This window comes from Macaca fascicularis, chromosome 13 (genome assembly GCF_037993035.2).
Source record: "Macaca fascicularis isolate 582-1 chromosome 13, T2T-MFA8v1.1".
NCBI lineage: Eukaryota > Metazoa > Chordata > Mammalia > Primates > Cercopithecidae > Macaca > Macaca fascicularis.
The window spans coordinates 73,643,447-73,664,926 of record NC_088387.1 but is presented as its reverse complement, the minus strand read 5'-3'; the positions used below and the strand labels follow the sequence as shown (position 1 = coordinate 73,664,926).

The 21,480-nt window shown below is 36.8% G+C and overlaps 1 protein-coding gene across 11 annotated transcripts in view; it reads left to right on the top strand.

Moving 5' to 3' along the window:
• Positions 1-21,480, top strand: part of FOXN2 (forkhead box N2) — a 65,147-nt gene that overhangs the window by 286 nt on the left and 43,381 nt on the right. The window contains exons 1-3 of one of the 11 annotated variants that reach the window (XM_045369360.2): positions 7-182; positions 13,479-13,619; positions 19,390-19,570. The exons of 1 other annotated variant lie outside the window; for it this stretch is intronic. The gene's annotated coding sequence lies outside the window, so the exon portion shown is untranslated. Of the gene's footprint in view, positions 1-6; positions 1,386-1,478; positions 1,647-13,434; positions 13,620-19,386; positions 19,571-21,480 lie in introns of those variants that run through there. 9 more of the 11 variants (XM_065527107.1, XM_045369361.2, XM_005575930.4 and 6 more) reach the window with 9 other exon arrangements.

The window sequence follows — 21,480 nt, the reverse complement described above, 5'->3', positions numbered from 1 at the left end:
GGAAGCGAGCGGGAGGGGGATGTGGTGCTGCCGGAGCCGCCACTGCAGCTGCTGCTGCCTGCTCGTGGCCGCGTCTTCCCGGAGGCGACTGCTGGAAGCTTTAGGGAGCAGCTGCGGTGCTCTGCCATATTGTGTCTTCCCTGGCCGGTCCCTTGCCTCCCGGCCGGTCGGCCGAGCTGACGGTGAGTCCCGAGCGGAGCCCTGCCTTCCTGGGTCGGCGCCGCCCGCGGTCGGCGCTCCCCGCCTCAGCCCGCGGCGCAGCTCCCGGGCGCGGAGGCAGCGCGAGCGACCCGCGCCAGGCGTGGGGCGCGTAGGCGGCTGTCCCGTGACGCGCCCGGACATTTTTGTCCCATGAGGAATTTGCGCCGGCGCGGGGGTGTCCCCGGCGCGCGTATCGGGTGGTGTGTGGGCTCCGGGGGATGTCGAACTGAGGGGAGTGTGGCTTGTGAGGAGTTAGGAGTTTTTCCTGAGAGGTAATGACCTCCCGGGAGGGGCTGTCGCGCGGCGGAAACCGCGGCGAAGGGTGTCGTCTCTCCGGGAAGGGGTGGAGGGGGTCCCGAGGACCCTCAGGGCTCGGCTCGGGACTGGAATCTGCTGTTAGGAAAGTACCCGAAGCACCTCGGAGCCTTTGCAACGCCCCCTCCTCTGGCTTGAAGTGGAGCGAGACGTGCCGGGCTCGGAGTCCTCGTCCGGCCCCAGTTGGGACTGGGTGGGCCCCGCCAAGTAGTGCCCGGGGAGGTGCCCGGGGCAGCCGGGCGTTGTGGTGGGCAGAGGCGGGTTCTGGGTGTGTGTGTGGGGGGGCGACCCCAGCATCCTCTCGCCCCTCCACCGCCTCTTGGGGGCCTCCGAGGGTGGCTGTCTTGAGAGGGAGCTAATGTTTCAGTGCTGCAATATGGACACTTCCTGATCGCCGCCTCCTTTGGGGCCGTGGTTACCTTTGCCTTTCAGTCCTCTCTTTCCTGGCAAGGTGAGAGGTCTGCGGTGGGAGAGGCCCTTCAGCCTTCCGAGTTTGCCCCACTGCAGCAGCAGCCTGTGTGGAACCCGGCAGGACGGTGGTAGTTAGGGGAAAGCAGCCCAGGTCCATGTGTTCCGTGCTCCATCCTCCACTCCTGCTTAACTCCACCCGCTTTTGCACCTTTGCAAAATGCCTCTGTTCCCACCGCAGCTCTCGGGAGTTGGGGTGTCTGCTTCGCTGAGGAGCCAGAAGCAGCCACACTCTCGCGGTGTTCTTGCACTGGATTTCTGCTTTAAAGTCTCTTTACAGCAGTCTCTGAACTTCATTTTCTTCCTACTGGGAAAAGAGTTTTAGCGTGCAAAGAAATGACACAGACTTTCTTCCACCCCAACTCCGAGGTGAGGGGAGGAGGGCGGTTAAGTATTTCCAGGTTAGTTGAAGCTGTTTCTCATATCTTTTTTCTGATTGTGACAGCCACGTGGTCGGCTGAGTGTAATAGAGTGCACTGGCGGCACTAGGGGCTGAGGTTTCTCTGGTAGCCAGGGGCTTTGTAACTGTGCTGTCGCTTTGCTTGTACATTTATCTTGGTGCTTTCTTAGATGGCGAAGAGGAGGAAGCTGAGCCATTAATGCCTGTACCTGTTCCATCCGAATCTTAAGACTTACCTCTGTTTCCTTGCGGGACTTCTAAGGTGTATACTGACGTTTTTTGCCATTCTCTGCTGTTTTGATGATCCATCTTTAAAACCTCAGCATTATGTACCATCATAGAGTGATGGGGAATAGTAGAATAGTGCATTATGGAGTTTGCCAACTTTGGGAAAAAATATTACTTGAATTTCAAAACCATTAATGAGAGATTCTAATGTAATCAGAAATAATTGCATTATCTGGAGGATTTCTTTTTGATAGTTTTAGAAATATCTCAGGTTTTTTTTTTTCTTTTTACATAAAAATTGTGATCTAAACATACGTAAATAACATTACCAGTGAAAATACTTTTTTAGGGATGAAGTAGTGATTTGATTGGTGTATATGTATACTTTTTAAGGCTTTTTTTGAAAAAATGTGAAGTTAATATGAATGTTAACATGAACTGATTTTAAGAGAATAAAATATAGTTTTTAGACTATATAAAAGTAGAAGGTCAAAGAGTTGGAGATAAAAAATAAACTTTTGGAGAGTTTGGAAAATTTTTGAATTTAAGGACAGTCCTTGTTTACTAATGCATCGTTTCATTTTGTGAATGCTTTGATAGATTTGAATTATTTCTGTAATGTATGTTTTTATTTGAATCAGTTTTACTTGAAGAATGTTAAACCACATGAACCATTTAAAATCTGCGCAAGAAGAACTGTATAGAGAAGTTATAGCAACATCATTTTATTGGAATTTTAATTACCCCATAACGATGGTGCTCAATCAGAGAAAATAGATAAAGATATTGAAGTGGTATCTAGGCCTCAGGGCAGAAAAGACAATACAAATGAGAAATAAGTATATGTGCTAACCACTAAGAGCAATTTTTAGTTGAGAAAGAAAAGTAAATGAGGTCATAAAATACTTAAAGACTAAGGCAGGAGGATCTCCTGAGATCAGGAGTTCAATTCCAGCCTGGACAATGTAGCCAGGCTCTCATCTCTTGAAAAAAGGATTGCTTAACTCGTGCCTGTAATCCCAGCACTTTGGGAGGCTGAGATAGGAGGATCACCTGAGGTTAGGAGTTTGAGACCAGCCTGGCCAACATGGCAAAACCCTGTCTCTACCAAAAATGCAAAAATTAGCTGGGCCTCATGGGGCATGCCTGTAGTCCCAGCTACTCGGGAAGCTGAGGCAGGAGAATCGCTTGAACCTAGGAGGTGGAGGTTTCAGTGAGCTGAGATCATGCTACTGCACTCCAGCGTGGGCAACGGAGCGAAACTCCGTCTCACACAAAAAAAGAATTTTTGAAGGGTTGAGAACAAAGATTGATGCTTTGGAAAACTAACATTTAAAGGAGCTTTTGCTTTGGTCATATGTGACTTCAAAATTCATACTACAGGTATGTGCAATGCATATAGTATTGCTGGAGTGCAGTGGCGCGATCTCGGCTCACTGCAGCCTCCACCTCCTGGATTCAAGTGATTCTCCTGTCTCAGCCTCCAGAGTAGCTGGGATTACAGGCGCCCACACCTGGCTGATTTTTGTACTTTTAGTAGATACCGAGTTTCATCATGTTGGCCAGGCTGGTCTCCAACTCCTGATCTCAGGTGTCCCCCTGCCTCAGCCTCCCAAAGTGCTGGAATTATAGGCGGGAGCCACCACGCCTGGCTTATGGTATCGTTTTATTAGTAATTTTATTTCATAAATGAGAATGCTATCCCTATCCTTTCACTAAAGATAAAGGAATCAAAAGAACGTTTATTATTATTTGCTTCTAAGGGATTTTGATTCATATATACTTTATTTCCCTTACCCTAACTTTTCTATTTAAATAAACTTTTTATTTTAGAATAGTTTTATAGTTACAGAAAAGTTGCAAGCTAGTAGACAGAGTATACCTCACCCAGTTTCTCCTGTTCAATTTCCTACATTGCAATGGTACATTTGTCACAATTAAGGAAACAAAATTGTTACAGTAGTATTAACTAGACTACATACTTTATTCCAATTTCACTAATTTTTCCCTAATGTCTTTTTTTGTTGTTCCAGAATTTCACTTTCTGTGACTTTTCTTTGTTTTGATGACTATGACAGTTTTAAGAAGTACTTGTCAGACATTTTATAGAATATCCCTCAATTGAGATTTATCTGGTATTTTTCTGATGATTAGACTGGGATTATGAGTTTTAGGGAGGAAGATAACAGAGATGAAGTGCCAACCTCATCACATCATATCAATGATACAAACTAACAACATGATAAAACTGATGATAATTACCTTGATCACATGGTTGAGGTCTTTGTGGAGTTTCGCCCACTTTCCTGCCTCCTTCCAATCTACTCTTTTGGAAGCAAGTCGCTAAGTACGTGCCATACTCAAAAGCCTTAACCTAATTTTGATTCATGTATTTTTTAATTTCCCTCAACCTAATTTTCCTTTCTATAAACGAATATTTAAAGTTGGACAGATATTTATTTAGTATCTATTGTATGTAGTTGCTAAGAATACAGTGGTGAGCAAGAGAGACATTTCTCTTCTTCTGGAGCCTGCCTGATTTAAATATCACATAGGATATATCTACTAGGTCCTGATTTCGTTGACAGTTTATAAACATAAAATTACTAAAGCCCTAAAAGGCTAAATAATAAAAGCTCTTGAGTAAACATTTAGAATATATGCTATTAGCATAAAGGTTAAATAGACGTACCATAAAAATAGACATCTCTTTGCTCCCAGCACAGATAATGGAAAATTACTTTGATTCTTCCCAAGTAGATATATTACTGTTAAATGACTGGGATAGTTTAATTACTATTAACTATCTTCCTATCTTAAAAATGTTTACAGGTGTTAGAAGAAAATTCTTGCCTTCTTGCTAGTATTTTTACAGGTATTGGTGCTTCTGCTACTCAAAAGCTTTTTTTTTTTTTTTTTATGAGAAGTTTTTTGAAAGGTGTGTTGGAGAAAACACATGGGGAAAACAACAGGGACCCTGGTCTCTCTATGAGAAGCCATGCTTATTTATTTATGGAAAAAGAAAATGAGGCTGAGGAAATAAAAAACATTAACCAAAGTTTTCAAAGTGATAATAAACGTTTTTGGAGGGAATTTACTGTATATTTAATAGAAAAGTAGAACAGTGCTGCCATCCTAACATTGGAAATGTTTTTGGGAATGTTTTTAACCAAATAATACCAATTTTATTGGAGAATAAAATTTTATTAAAGACTTATTAAGTAAAGATTCCAGTTAATATTTTTCTGGTAAACTGGGTTAACTACAAAACACTCTTACGTTGAACTCTTAATTGAAATTCTTTCTAAAATATGTCATTAATACACTTTAAATTGTATAGCCCATTGAACAGAATTTTTATATATTTAAAATCTTTTTTTTTTTTTGAGGCAGGGTCACACTCCCCAACCCTGCTGGAGTGCAGTGGTACAATCACAGTGCACTGCAACTTCCACCTCTTAGGCTCAAGTTACCTCCTGCCTCACCTACCAAGTAGCTGGGACCACAGGGATGCTCCACCACCCCTGGCTAATTTTTTAATTTTTCTTTTTTTTTTTTTTTTTGTAGAGGGGAGATCTGACTATGTTGCCCAGGCTCTTCTCAAACTCCTGGGTTCAAGGGATCCTCCTACCTCAGCCTCCCAAAGCGCTGGGATTTTAAGCATGAGCCACCTCATCGGGCCAATATTTACATTCAAATTTTGCATTGATACTGGGTTAGTGTGGTTATTCTGAGTTTTGTATATAACTTTGGAGATAGAGAATTGTGGAAATTGACACATTTACATCCTTGTAGTTTTTTTCTTTTCCTTACAAGAGGAAATAGGAAAAAAAAGAGAAGAGATTTCTTATAATTAAGATTTTACTGATCCTTTTAACTGCACCATGCCTTTGTCCAACCCTTCCATCCTTAAAAATTCAGTTTAAATACTACCTCTTTCTATGCTGATTGAACAATGATTATTAATAATCATAGCAACAACTGCAGTCTTTATTGTGTCTGCTGTGTACTGGCATGGTTATACTAGACACATGAGTATATAATTTAATTTTTTTTTGAGATGGAGTTGTGCTCTGTTGCCCATGTTGGAGTGCAGTGAGTGGCTCCATCTCGGCTTGAACGCCTCCCGGGTTCAAGCAATTCTCCAGCCTCAACCTCCCGAGTAGCTGGGACTACAGGCATACACCACCGTGCCTGGCTAATTTTTGTATTTTTAGTAGAGATGAGGTTTCACCATGTTGGCCAGGCTGGTCTTGAACTCCTGACCTCAAGTGATCTGCCCACCTCAACCTCCCAAAGTGCTGGAATTACAAGTATGAACCACTACACCTGGCCATAATTTAATTATCAATAATGCTGTAAGGAGTGTCATATTCTCATAAACAGATAATGAGAAATCGTGTAAATGCAATACTGGGTATTTACCCAAATCTCTCAGACTTGAAAAAAATCATTAATCTTTGTATTACAATCTGAAGTCTTTAAAAAAATGAGTATTTGTTAGGATGAGATGCTTACATCTTGATCTGTTCCTAAGAAGGAGTAGGGAAGAATTCAAGGTAGGGAGAGAAACTAATATTTATAGAATGCTTACTCTGTGGCAGGAATGTTGGTACTTTATTGTTTTAGCAAGTTAAGTAAGTGGTATTATTCCCTGGGACTCAAGGAGGTTAGGTCATTTGTCAGAGATTGCATAAGTATGTTGGTGGCTGGTCCGTCAATTTGACTTGAGAGCCTTTCTGTTTCACGTTTCTCTTTTTTTTTTTTTTAACTTGCCCCAAAGCAATGAAGATACCATTTCAGTTCTCTAGTACAGCATCTACTATATTTATTCATTCATTTAAACATTTAAATGTCCACTACATGTTATGGTCTGTACTAGAGCATACAAATGAATGTATTGAGTTCTGCCAACAAGGATTTAGACTCTAGTGTAGTATTTCTTAAATGGGTGACTGAATTGGGGTGGAAAATTGTGACCAGCTTTTCTTAAAAAACAATCTAAAAAAATTTTGATACATTTTATGTGGTAAGGGTAGAAGTATTGTTTCATGAAATTGTGACCAGCTTTTATTAAAAAACAATCTAAATAAATTTTAGTACATTATATATGGTAAGGGTAAAAGTATTATTTCATGAAATTTTTGTTTTAGTTATATATGTATGTATATTGTGGGTCTCCATGAAAAAAATACATTTCTTATTGTGGGATAACATTGAAAGTTTGAGAACTATAGGTCTAGTGGCTGAGATAGAACTGTAAGCAAATAATTATACATAATTATAATAGCAAGTAAGTTCCTTTTTTATTTTGAGACGGAGTCTTGCTTTGTTGCCCGTCCTGGAGTGCAGTGGCGTGATCTCGGCTCACTGCAATCTCCGCCTCTGGGGTTCAAGCAATTCTGCCTCAGCCTTGGGAGTAGCTGGGACTACAGGAATGAGCTACCACGCCTGGCTAATTTTTTCATATTTTTAGTAGAGATGGGTTTCACCATGTTGGCCAGGCTGGTCTCGAACTCCTGACCTCAGGTGATCTGCCTACCTCGGTCTCCCAAAGTGCCTGTATTACAGGTGTGAGCTGCTGTGCCTGGACTAGAGGTAGTTTTAAATTAATGTCAGCAGCAGTTTATTTTCCTAAATTCTTTTTTTTTTTTTGTAATTATAAAGTGAAACAAATGCAGAAAACCACACTAAACAAATGTGTAACTTAGTGAATTATAAGGCTAGCACCTGTGTAACCCTGTCCTTTAAAAAGTAACCACTGTCCTGGTTTTTCTGAAAATGAATTACGTTTTTGGTTTTATTATTCAAGTATGTATCCCTAGATGCTATAGTTAAGCCTGCTTTCTTGCTCATGTTCACACTCATGCAGATTCTTGCACTCCCCCCTCCTTTTTTTATTTTTTATTAAGCTTTCTTTCTTTACACCTTCTGTTTCTCTAAGATTTTATACAATACATTTTTTCTCGTAATCCTTTAAGTCTTCGTTTCTGAAATGATTTTTTCTCTTTTATTTTAAATTCTTTCTTGAGCACCTCATTTCTTCTGAGCTTTTCTAATTCTGATATATTTGATATATATATAATACTATGTATATCTGATATATGTATTTCTCATATAATTTTTTTTAAGTTTGCTTTGAAATAGGAGTTCATTTTTATCTCTTCTATGAGTATCTCTTTCAGACTTGCTTTTATTGTTTATAGAGATGTTATTTTATTCTCTGTTTTTTTTTAGTTGTAACTTTGGGATTCAATCTCTTGAAAGTATGAATGCTTTCATTTATACTGTGCTAGGAATAAGATGCATGTAAGTAAATAATTGCATTATGAGACATATTCTTCTAAACATACATTAAAGGGTATTATGAGAACACAGAGTAGGAACTTATTTTCCCCAAAGTGTAGGGATTGGATGAGGTGGACTTTAGTCATAATGGAGGTTTATTATTGGTATATCAATATTTTAAAAATATTGTGTTTTTTTCTTTTTTATAATTGATATATTTTTCAGGGTACATGTGATATTTTAGTACAACATATAATGATCAAATTAAGGTAATTAGAATTCTCTGTTACCGGAAACATCATGGTAGTTCTGATTTTAGTTTTTGAGGAACCTCTATACGGTTTTTTGTAATGGCTGTATTACTTTACATTCCCACCAACAGTATATGCTCATTCCCCCTTTCTCCACATCCTTGCCAGCTTTGTTATTTTTTGTCTTTTTGATAAATAGCTTTTCTGACTGGTGGAAGATGGTATCTCATAGTAGTTTTAATTTGCATTTCTCTGATGATTAGTGATGTTGAGCATGTTTTTCATGTTTGTTGACTGCTTTATGTCTTGAAAAGTAACTGATCATGCCCTTTGCCTGCTTTTTGATAAAGTTGTGTTTTTCTTGTTGAGTGTCTTGTAGGTTCTGGATATTAGTCCTTTGTCACATGTATAGTTTGCTAATATTTTCTCCCATTCTGTGGGTTGTCTCTTTATTGATTATTTCTTTTGCTGTGCAGAAGCTTTTTAGCAGATTAAGTCTCATTTGTCTGTTTTTGGTTTTGTTGCAGTTGCTTTTGAGTTCTTAGTCATAAATTCTTTGTTTAGGCCAATGTTCAGAAGAGTTTTTCCTAGGTTTGCTTCTAGGATTTTTATAGTATAGTTTGAGGTCTTACATTTAAGTCTTTTCTATAGCTAATTTTTCTATGTGGTGAGAGATGGGTCCAGTTTCATTCTTTTGCATATGGCTATCAAATTTAGTAGTGCTTTTTATACAAATTAATTTACTGTTGACTTCCTTCAATTACTGCTTTGAAATACTGTTCAGATGGAATTAAAACCATATTTTAAAAGTTTTCTTTTGCTATACTATTGTCAGATATCATGAACTATCTCTTAAGTAGAGACCTGAAATTTAGAAAGTGAAAAGATCACAAAATAGAACGGAAAACATAGTATAATGTATAGTATTCTGTATGTGAATGATAAATTGCTCAGTAATTTTTTATTTATTTATTTATTTTTGCGACAGAGTTTCACTCTGTCAGCCAGGCTGGAGTACAGTGGCACGGTCTTGCTTACTGCAACCTCCTCCTCCTGGGTTCAAGCGAGTCTCCTGCCTCAGCCTCCCAAGTAGCTGGGATTACAGGCACCCACCACCTTGCCTGGCTAATTTTTGTATTTTTAGTAGAGACGGGTTTTGCCATTTTGGCCAGATCTTGAACTCCTGACCTCAAGCGATTTGCCTGCCTTGGCCTCCCAAAGTGCCTGGATCAGTAAATATTTGAATGAATATCATATTTCATCCTTCAATTTTTTTTTTTTTTGTTTCATGTAGTTTGATTAAAATGGCTTCTTTGATTAGTTAAAACAAAACTTAATGATGTGGTATGGTTTGGGTATAATTTTCCCTTTCTATTCAAATTGGCAGCAAGTTAGAGCCAGGTTGTGCTTGCTTTTGAAGTACTCTGTTTAGGGATATTGAGTCCATTGTTTTCTATTTTCTTTCTTTGGTTAACAATACTTTTGACTTGGTGTGTATTAAGTATCTTATAAAATAACTTTAGTGTTTATGAAGTGATCTCATGTCTATTGTTTCTTTTGCTCTCTTAACATAAATAATTACAGTAAAAAGAAGAAATGTAAATGCAGTTGGAACACGGAGAGATTTAAAGACTCTTAACAGAAAAAAGCTGGGGGTGGGAATTATGTGGAGGAGTTGTTACTAGGCCTTAAATATTAGGGTTTGACTGAATGATGATAGGGAAGGTAGACAATCCAGTTGTTAGAATATCAAAAGCAAGCATGTAGAGAAATGTATTTGAACAGGATTAGTATAGTTTGGACTGACTTCTAATACAGAAGCATTAGCTTGAGGATGTAGATACTGAATCATATATTGATTTTTGCTTGTTTGTTTGTTTTTGGTCTTTGGTACTTATAAAGCAATCTAGGCAGGATGTCAGGCTAGTGTAGTAGTGAATAGTGTGAACTCTAGAGCCGTACTTCCAGTTTGGAGCACACTGTTTAATCTTTCTCTGTATGTGTTTCTGCATATAAAATAGACACTAATAATGGCAACTACTTGATAGGGTTGTTATGAGTAAGATTAAAAGAGTTAATACTAGTAAAGTATTTACAACAATACCTGTTACCAATAAGCATTCAATGAGTTTTTTTTAATTTATGAAAGTACTAGCTCTTTCATTCTCTGTGTGTATGTATTTGTAATGTACACATATATCTGTAAATATGTATGGAATATAACGTGAGTGTATGTGGAATAGATACAGAGGGGAAATGTAGATCTCACGTGTATGTATCTATAGGAAAGCTAGTAATATTTGAATTTCAGTTTTGATTAGAATTTATATTATTATTATAAAGTCTAACATCTCATTTTACAGATGACAAAATTACGTACTAGCAGAACTAGAGCCAAGATTTGCCGGACAACAAATATTTGAGCAATAAACAAAACAGACAACTAGCTCTGCCCTTATCAAGCTTTCAGTTAGTCAAGAAAGATATGTATTAAACCATCTCAGGTGTGGCAATTGTTATCAAAAAGAGCACTGTGGGAGAGTAGAACTGGGGCTCCTCCATACTCTGGGATTTTAGAGAATTCTTCCCCCAAGATTTCTTTTTTTTTGAGACGGAGTCTTCCCCTGTCACCCATGCTGGAGTGCAGTGGCGCGATTTTGGCTCACTGCAACCTGTGTCTCCCAGGTTCAGATGATTCTCATGCCTCAGCCTCCCAACTAGCTGGGATTAGAGGCACACACCACCATGCCCAGCTAATATTTGTATTTTTAGTATAGATGGGGTTTTTGCCATATTGGCCAGGCCAGTCTCAAACTTCTGGCCTCAAATGATCTGCCTGCCTTGGCTTCCCAGATTGCTGGGATTACAGACATGAGCCACCGTGCCCGGCCTTCTTCTCCCAAGATTTCCAAGCTGAGGTGCGAGTAATAAATAGCAGTTAGCCAGGGTTAGGTGGAATGAAGAGTGTTCCAGGCAGGAGTAGGATGTGTATAGGCTCTGAGAGAGGAGAAAGCATGGTCTATTCAGATATATGAAATGAAAAGAACAAGGAAAAGGGTGGCAAAAAATGTGTCCTGAAAGGTTAGAGCATGGTTAAAATAAGCAGGGTCTTGTATACAAGGTTAAGGATTTTGACCTAAGGGTCCCCATGATGGATTAAGCAGGAAAGGGACATTGCTAGATTTGCATTCTGCAGTATTACATTAGCTATATTACAGATAACAAATTAAGAGAGAGTCTGGCATAAGTGTAGGGAGACTTAATTTAGGAAGATACTGTAGGAGCTACTGTGTGTGGTTGTGCAGAACACACCATAGGGGTTTCCATTCATGTATACTGGTTGAGCATCACTAATGCAAAAACCCAAAATCTGAAATGCTCCAAAATCTGAAGTTTTTTGAGTGCCAACATGATGCCACAAGTGGAAGATTCCATCCCTGACCTAATGTGATGGTTTGTAGTCAAAATGCAGGTGCATGGTTTATTCAAACCAACACATGGTTTATTCAGCATCTCTAAGGGAAAAATAAAATTACCTTCAGGCTGTTTGCATAAGATATATATGAAACAAATGAATATTATGTTTGGACTTAGGTCTCATCTGTAAAGTATCTCATCATATATATACAAATAAATATTCCAAAGTCCCCAAAAATCCCAAATCCAAAGCATTCTGGTCTCAAGAATTTCTGATAAGGAGTGAGTATTCAACCTATACTACCTTTGCAGTGGTCTGGATGAAAGATAATGTTGACCTAGGGTATAGTTGTGACAGTGAAAATGGAGAAAAGTGGACAGATTTGAGAGATATTTCAGATTTAATGACTCCAAAAGTTATCTCCAGACCAGACCTCTTTCCTGAACTTTAGATCATGTATATCCCAAATGCCTGTCCTACTTGGATATCTCACAAACATCTCAAACTCAACAGGTTTAAAAAAAAAAAAAAAAAAAAAAAGCAAAACAAAATACTGCAAACATTAATCTGTCTCCAAAAAGAAAAAAAAAATAGTCATTTTCTTTTCCAGTATTTATAGTAGCAAATAGAACTAACATCCACTCACTTGCTAACCATGTCTGCTAGTAGTGACCACTAGACTACTTAGCTATATGTAGCTGCAGTTGATAATGGCTTTTTAGAATTTAGGTTATATTCCATTTAAGTTTATTTAGAAACATTTATTTTAGAAAGTATTACTTTCTAAAATGATCTGGATATAGTCTTTTTTTTTTTTTTTGAGACGGAGTTTCACTCTTGTTGCCCAGGCTAGAGTGCAATGGCGCGATCTTGGCTCACCGCAAACTCTGCCTGCTGGATTCAAGCAATTCTCCTGCCTCAGCCTCCCAAGTAGCTGGGATTACAGGCATGCGCCACCACACCTAATTTTGTATTTTTAGTAGAGACATGGTTTCTCATGTTGGTCAGGCTGGTCTCAAACTCCCCACCTCAGGTGATCCACCTGCCTTGGCCTCCCGAAGTGCTGTGCTGGTATTACAGGTGTGAGCCACCGTGCCCAGCTGGAGATAGTCTTTAATAACATGAATATCTTTAATAATTTTTTAGCATAAATATATTTTTAAGTCAGGGTACATATGAGGTTAATGTAACCCTATTTAAAATCAACTTAATTTTGTGTTAATTATATTTTTGCTTTTAGAATTACATATAAAATCAATATATTAAACCAATCAGTATAGAGTCCTAAGTTTTACTCTTGCTTTCCAAATTTGACATTAGGGCTGTTAGTAAGATATTGTCTGCATTTATTAGATTTATTTCTGATCACGAATATACTTTTAAAAGATGCTTCTTTTCAGTGGAGCAATTCAATTGGCTATAGATGATTTACTGCATGACTATGACATATATTCAAGGCATTGAAATATTATACATAAACAAATTTTGATGACAAGACTGCTTGTTTGTATTCAAATGCCAATCAAATTTGTCCTTTAGGACATTAGATCTGTTGACTTTTTAGGTTTCTATAACTTTGTTCCTTTCAGTGTTGTTTTTCAAGTCAATATAGTCATCCCTTGATATCATGGGGGATTGATTCTGGGACCTCCTGAAGATAGCAAAATCCACAGATGCTCAAGTTTCTTGTATTACTTGGTGTAGTATTTGCATATAACCTACCCACTTCCTTCCATATACTGTACTTTAAGTCTCTGGATTACTTATAATACCTAATACAATGTAAATCCTACATAAATAGTTGTTATACTGTATCGTTTAGGGAATAATGACAAGAAAAAAAAGTCTATATCTGTTCGTTACAGATACAACCAACCTTTTTTTCCCCCCAAATATTTCTGATGTGCAGTTGGTTGAATCCATGGATACAGAACCCACAGATGGAGAGGGCTGACTGTACAAGTCTGTCAAAAAACCAAAGTGCTGGTTGGCTAATAATTGGTCACTGTATGACTTATAGTACAGGTGATATTACTTCTGATTCTAGATGGTAAGTATATTTTTATCCTTATATTTTTGTTCTTTGATTTCTGTGCTGTCAGTTTTTTTCTGCTTTTAACTTAGTTGTGTTTAGATGTGGCATTGATAGCAATCCTGAAGTTTAAGTAGATGGGTTTTCTAAGTCAGATTTACTCTAAGAGCTAGTAGTGGTTCTTTTTTGTCATATTTAGTAACGTGTAGGGTATGTAAGCGCTATGTTTGAGATAATAGAAGTTTATGAATTATTTAGTCACCAATTTTTTTAACATTTATTAAAAATAACCATTTTTCTTAAAACAGTTTTCACTCAATTTAAATCTTTTGTGGTACTGCTTTTTGAAATCGGTGTTTCTGTGAAAGGGAGGAGGATTATGTGCTAGGGACTCATTTTAATGTATTTGGTCTTTATGCAGAAAATATCAGGTTTGTAGGTTATTGGTTCATTTTAACTTCCCCAAGAAAGGGACGAATGACTACACTTTTCTTTTTGAGACAAATACTGCAACATTGTGTAGAGAAAGTCTATATACTATGTACAATTGACAGAAAATTATTAATATTTAAATAGAAGTGGCATCTAAACACATGGTTTACAAATTGAATCTGGGCAAGTTAGTATAGGAGAAAAGTGAATTCAGTGGAAGGTTGTCACACATATTTTTTTTATTTTGTTTTAGTTTTAAGGGTATCTGCTTTTAGTATGAGTTGGAGAAAGGTTTCCCCCCACTCACTTTTATTTCATTTTTTACTCTCATTTGAGAAGCAATTTCTCCACGAGACAGATCTTTGACCCTTTTGTATTCTGCACTCCCATCCCCCTTGACTAGAAAATGCAGCTGCACACATTTTTTGTTTAGAGACAATGGATCACATGCTGTGTCACCTAAATCTATGACCAAGAGGCAGTTTTATCCCTAAGAGACCATAATGCTTCAGTTCTCCTGGATGCATGACATCATGTAGCATTATAATCAAATATACATCTTTTTGCAGTACATTTGGGATTTGATTTTACCCTGTAATCTCAGTATTGGATTTTATGGGGATAGACATTATTTATAATGGAGAATCTTAATCAAAACAAAAATGTATTGTTAAATCAGTAGGAAAGGTTGTGAGTTCCTTCCTTTTATATGCCTTTTTTTTTTCTTACATGAGGTTTACCAATGTTTTTAGATATTCTGAGATTATGGAATATCTTTAAAGCTGTAGTGGCTGTTAAGTTTATTACACAGTGCATTGCAGATAATGTGCGTTCAGTAAATGCTAGACTTTATTTTTGCTACTGACTCGACAAATTAACAGGAAGAAAATTGTTTTCCTTTTTTGAGTGAGAACCAACCTTAATTACAAGGAAAAAAAATAAAAAATTGTTTTCCTTTTTAAAAATGAGGAAGTCTTCAGATTTAGAAAATATTAGTATCTATAAACTGCTAAAATATATTATGTCAAGTTTATTGTAATCTGATTATACTTTTGAATAAATCTGGGAAATACAATGCTGTGGCTTCCAGGCTTGAGAAATGGTACCTTATTATAATTAATAAATATGGTTCATTCCTAAGAATATTGGAGGTGAGGAAAGGAGAGGAAAATTGAATGGAAATTTATTTGATTATATATTAAATCTTAGTGGCAAAGCTTAAATAAATTGCAGTGAAGAATTGAACTAATTGCTAGGCAGTTTCCATAAAATTGACAAACATTTGGATTTCTGGGCTTTGCCATAGCTCTGTAGTAGACATTTCTTTTTCTGTGAAAAACATTGTTTAGTGATCTGAATTCAGTGAATGACTATCTCTTTCCCTTTAGTAGGGTTATCTTAGCCTAAGTCAATTTGTTTTTTTAATATTGGTTACTTGAGAGTGATTGGATAAGAAAGCCACAAATCTGAGATGTTGCCTGTTTTCTGGTTGCTCTTTTGACATTTGTGAAATTGATTTATATGCTGATGACATGCAGTTAAAGTTTCCAAATATCTTAAGACCACCTAAAAAGAATTAGAGATTGTAAACTTTTAAATTAAGTGTAACCAAAAAATCCTATTTTTATATGCTTCAGGATTCACATGTTTAAGTATTTAATGGGACTGATTTTAAGTAAGAAGCTGGAGTAGTAGGGTCAAAATGGTGAGAAACAATTTTGTCTGTAGGCTAGATACAGCCATATAGTTTGAGGTTAATTATTTCTTGCTTAAAGCCTGGGACTGACTACAGTCTTCCTCAGGCCTCTTGGTACAGTTTATTCAAGTGTTGGTTTCAACTTCTTTCCAGTTCTAGTAGAAATAACAGATGGCATGGTTCTTTTTCACTCCATGTAGTAAAGCTTATTAGAAACAGCACAATTGATGTTCTTCATTACCCAAAGAGGTAATAAGGAAAGATATTCAGTGACTGGCCCAAGGGTACAAGGAAACACTAAATTTGCCTAAGTTTGCTTTGGGCTATCAAGAATTGACTATCGTATTTTGTTTTGATCTGAGTCTTTTCTCAGGGCTATATTTTATTTCCCAGTAAGAATTCTTAGGCAATATAATGGATGAAATATACATTTTAAAAAATTAAACAATTATTTAGAAACAACATAGATTTAGGACCCTAAGAACTATAGTATACGTAAGATAGAAACTTAAATAAAATTGAAAATGTGGCATGAAGAGATTCAATAATAAACCTTTAAAAGCATTTTTTAAAGGTATTGAACCCATAATTAATTGAACCGAGTTAATTGCAGCTATGCTTTATTTGCTGTGGACCTATGTAAGTTATTAAAGAGTACACTAAAAATCATTTATGTTGGCCAGGCACAGTGTTTCACACCTGTAATCCTTACAATTAGGGAGGAGCCAAGGCAGGAGGATCCTTGAGCGCAGGAGTTTGAGACCAGCCTGAGCAACATAGGGAGACCCTGCCTCTACAGAAATAAGAATATTAGCTGAGTGTGGTGACACACGCCTGTTGTCCCAGCTACTCAGGGAGCTGAGGTGGGAGGATCACTTGAGCCCAAGAGCTTGAGGTTGCAGTGAGCTATGATCATGCCACCGCACTCCAGCCTGGGTGACAGAACCAGAAGAAAACCCAGAACCTTTATGTTCATGAGAATTTCTTAACTGAGCTGGATTTTTTTTGGTCATTAAATAAATTTTATATTCGTATACCTGTATTTTTAATGTACTGTAGTTGCTAGGCTGGAATTAACCATGTTATTTATATATTTTTCTTAGATCTGCCTCATTTGTTAAAAGTATTATCTCAAAAATGGATAGAAAATTATTATTTTGTGTATTTTAACTTAAGAATTCTGAAACAGAATAGTACATTCTAAATTAGTTGGATACAAATGAATGTAACTAGGAGATATTTATATTCTTGTCCAGTTTTGATGATGCCATTACATTTGTTGCTGTGTCTTTTCTTTTTATTATTGAGAATGGCATTAATAGTGAAAACTCATGATTATTTCAGAGGTAGTATAGTTATTTTTATTGTTCATAAATTCTTTTGTGTGTGTGTGAGAATGTTGGCATCAGACAAAGCTGTTAATAAAGTAATTTAGACCTTTCTTGGCCATTAATAACAAAATATTAAAAGTTTATGTATTTTAAGTTCTTTTGGATTATTTAAACTACAAGGATTAGAAGAAGGGTTCTGTCATGTTGCATGATTGGCAAAATATCTGCAAGCAAAGTACATGGAGACAAATATAATAAGGAAGTGAAAGTGGAATAATAAAGAAAATTATGAAACACATATTGTGGCACTCTTCCAAGAAGTCCTGATCTCATTTGGCCACCTCGTCAGTGGATATCATTGGTCGTGAGGGAGATCTATCCTTAACACTAGACAAATATTTTTTTTAATTTCAAAACTTCAAAATATAAATCCTTGTTACTGATTTTGTACCCTAAGTTTTATATTTGGAGGTTATAATATTTATACATCTACTTTAGGAAGAAAGCTAATAATTTTAAAATTTATAATAGTAATAACCATCATTACTATCTCTGCAGCTAGTATTCATTGTATACTTACTCTGTACCTCTGTTCTAAGTGCTTTATTTTTGTTGTTTAATTTGTACTAAGAATCTTATGAAAGTAAGTAGTAGTATAATTCTAAATTGATAAGTCTCATAGCTTAGTGAAAGGCAGGGCTGGGATTTGAACCCAAGCAGTATTTCTTCACAGCTCATGCTGATAATCCCTTGCTTCACTGTCTCCAGATGTAATTAATACCAAGATAAATGATTTAGATTTTACTTTTCGAATTTTTAAATTAATGGAGTTCCTTATCCTTCACAATTTCAACTTCAAATATATTGCCTCCTCAAGTTTCTGCCCAATATCTCCTAGTATTATGTATGTTAATTTCTTTCTAAAGGAAGAAGACTTTCATTTTATAAATTATGTAATATTTACCATAGACTCTAACTATGACAACAGAGCCATGCATGTAGTAGATGCAAGAAGTTTCTGATTTGAAGTCTCTTAGAAAAGAACCAGAAGAGGTTCTTCTGAATAGTATATCTCTTATACATCTCTTTCTGTACCTTTTATCTACATTGCTAGATGCAGAGATACTATAATCATGGTCCAATATAGCTAATACTTTAGCATTTAAAATTCCTATATACATTTTATATAGATTTAAATTTCTATATTTAAAATTCCTATGTACATTTAGGTACTTCTGACATTATAGTAATTCATAATACATTTCCTTACCAGGAGGTTACTTACTCTGTATCCTCAACTGTTAAACCACAGATAGACAAAAAAGAGACTTATAAGTATTTGTGGGGGTGGGGGAATCAGAAAGTTTATGCATTAAATTCACGTCCCTTAAGGTGAGCTCTTTACCATTATTAAGATTTTATTCAGATCTGTGGTGGTATGTGAAATTCTAATGAATTTTACCTGGCTTTCCATTCTGTAACAGGTAATAAATCGGTAAGTCCATTTCCATGATTTAGAAATCCAAAATCCTCCGGAAACCAAAAGTTTTCTTAACCCTTATAGTGGTAAAACATGATCTGAATGGATATAAGGGTATTGGTGGTCTTTACCCCCTTCTTAGTGTGAATATACATTTTGCCACAGAAATATTAACATATTTATTTTGGGGTATTGCCTTAGACTTCACTAGGATGTGAGAGAAATATATGTATATATATAGATACCGTATTACCTTTCTGAAATCCAAAATAATTCTGAATTTTGAAATATATTTGGCCCTAAGGTTTTTAGATAAGGAATCGCAGACCTGTATAATCAGGTACATTGACTACATACAGTACCATTGAGGACTAAGATATGGAAGTAAGGTTTGTTTGGTAACTTAAATATAGCAATGTGAGACCTTTCAGTATGGAGCAGTGCCTCTCTCAAATAATATGGATCTCTTTTAAAGAAAAAAAAATCTCATTTTGAGAATCTGCAACTTTAGTTCTTAGAGCAGTTTTCTTTAAAAATATCTCTCACTTTTCTCTTTGAAAATGGCAAAATACATTTTTTATTATTGAAATGAAAGCACAAAATGAAAATTTGCAACACTTGTGACCTGTAGAATGTATCCATTAATCATTTACCTCCAGGGATATGTACTTTACCTACTTCCGATTGGGATTCGTTGTCATAATGAGCAACTCTTGCTAGAAGTATGTCAAACTTCTGAAGTGTGCTGAGGCAGAAAAGAAAACATAAGAAATTATGTGCTAAAATAAAGGATAATGTACTTTAGTGACACTGTCATCAGAAATTAATGTAAATATCTGTTTCCAGCAGCATGGTGAACCATGTACCTGGATCAAGGTACCAAGTACCTTCAGCTTTCTGCTGAAAACAACCTAAAATGCTGGATAAAATAAAATCTTAAATGCATCAGTGCTCTGGCGCAAAGGGGAGAGTACTTAGGGCAAGCTGAGTTCTGAACCTGGCTATTGCCTTGAGGATATTTGCCATACAGGTGAGCTTCTCTGTTCTTGGCTTTGTGGGGCTCAGGGATCAGGAAGCAAAGCCTAGACCCAATCAGGGTGGAGCATTTAGCAGGAAATAGTCTTCCTCATTAATTTGGAACCCCATTGTACTGCACTTTTGTAAGAGTGATATAGAAATTCTTTCCCTTTATGCCCACAGGGTTTCTACAGGTAAATTTTTTTCTTGAATATTGCTGTAAATCGAAAAAATGTCACTGAAAATGTGCTACCACAAACCAGTTCTCACACTAGTTGCAGCATGAATTCACACTAAACCTTAAGAATTTAAAATGATCCTGGGCTGTTACTACTCCCAAGGGCCTGATAAAACCTAACGTGTAATCATCATTATCAAAGAATTCCCGTTGGTAAAGTTCTAATGAAAATAAGTGGCTTATAATAAAAACTGCAGACCATCCAAGAAAAAAGGCACAATATAAGAGAATCATTTGAGTCAGATCTGCAAATAGTTCACATTTTGGAATTATCAGATGGAAAATAGAAAATAAATACATTTAATATGTTCAGTAAGAGGCTTAAAAATAAAAAGAGCAAACATGTTGAAACAGAAACAGAAGTTCTGGAAATGAAAATAGTAATTGAAATTAAAATTCAGTGAATAGGTATAAAAGCAAATATATTGAAAAGTTAGCATAATGAAAGGTAAATCTTAGGAAATTTAGAGCACAATATAGACAAGAAATTGGAAAATACAAAGAGGTTAATAAAGGGAACATTTTTAAGAGAAAAGACATTGCCTCCAAAGGATTATCAGGCTTCGATAACAGTAATGGAAATAGTAATGGACTATGAAATGATATGTGAGACAAAATAACAGTGTAGAATTCTATAGCAAAAACATCTTTCAAGATCATGGACAAAATAAAGACATGTTCATACAAACAAAATGTGAAAGTTCACTGACAGACTATTTTTTAAGCAGAAGTGAATGATCATAGGTAGAAAATCTGAGATTTAAGAAGAAACGATGAAAGAGAGTGACAATTATATGGGTGAATAAAAATGGACTGCATAAATAGTAATAGCATCTTATGAAGTTAAGAAAAAGCTATATTGGGTGGGCGCGGTGGCTTACGCCTATAATCCCAGCACTTTGGGAGGCCGAGGCGGGTGGATCACGAGGTCAGGAGATCGAGACCATCCTGGCAAACACGGTGAAACCCCGTCTCTACTAAAAATACAAAAAAATTAGCTGGGCATCGTGGCAGGTGCCTGCAGTCCCAGCTCCTCAGGAGGCTGAGACAGGAGAATGGCATGAACCCGGTGGGGGGCAGAGCTTGCAGTGAGCGAATATCGTGCCACTGCGCTCCAGCCTGGGCAACAGAGCGAGACTCCGTCTCGAAAAAGAAAAAGCTATATTATATTATAAACAAGGAGAAGGTGACTGGCGCTATCATGTAAAGATCTTTTTATTGTTGCTGGGCACAGTGGCTCACGCCTGTGATCCCAGCACTTTGGGAGGCCGAGGTGGGCAGATCACTTGAGGTCAGGAGTTCGAGACCAGCCTGGCCAACATGGTGAAATCCAGTCTCTACCAAAAATATTTTTGAAAAAAAGCCGGATGTGGTGGTGCACGCCTGTAGTATCAGCTACTCAGGAGGCCGAGGCAGGAGAATCACTTGAACTCGGGAGGCGGAGGTTGCTGTGAGCTGAGATTGTGCCACTGCACTCCAGCCTGGGTGACAGAGCAAGACTCTGTTTCAAAAAAAGAAAAAAAAAAAAAAAAATATATATATATATATATATATGTGTATATATATGTATTGTTATTTATTGTTTAGGAGCAGACTAAAGATAACTGGAATTTTAGAAGTATATATCAAAAATTATAAGGTAACATTTCAATGATAGAAATATGTATATAACTTCCACACTAATA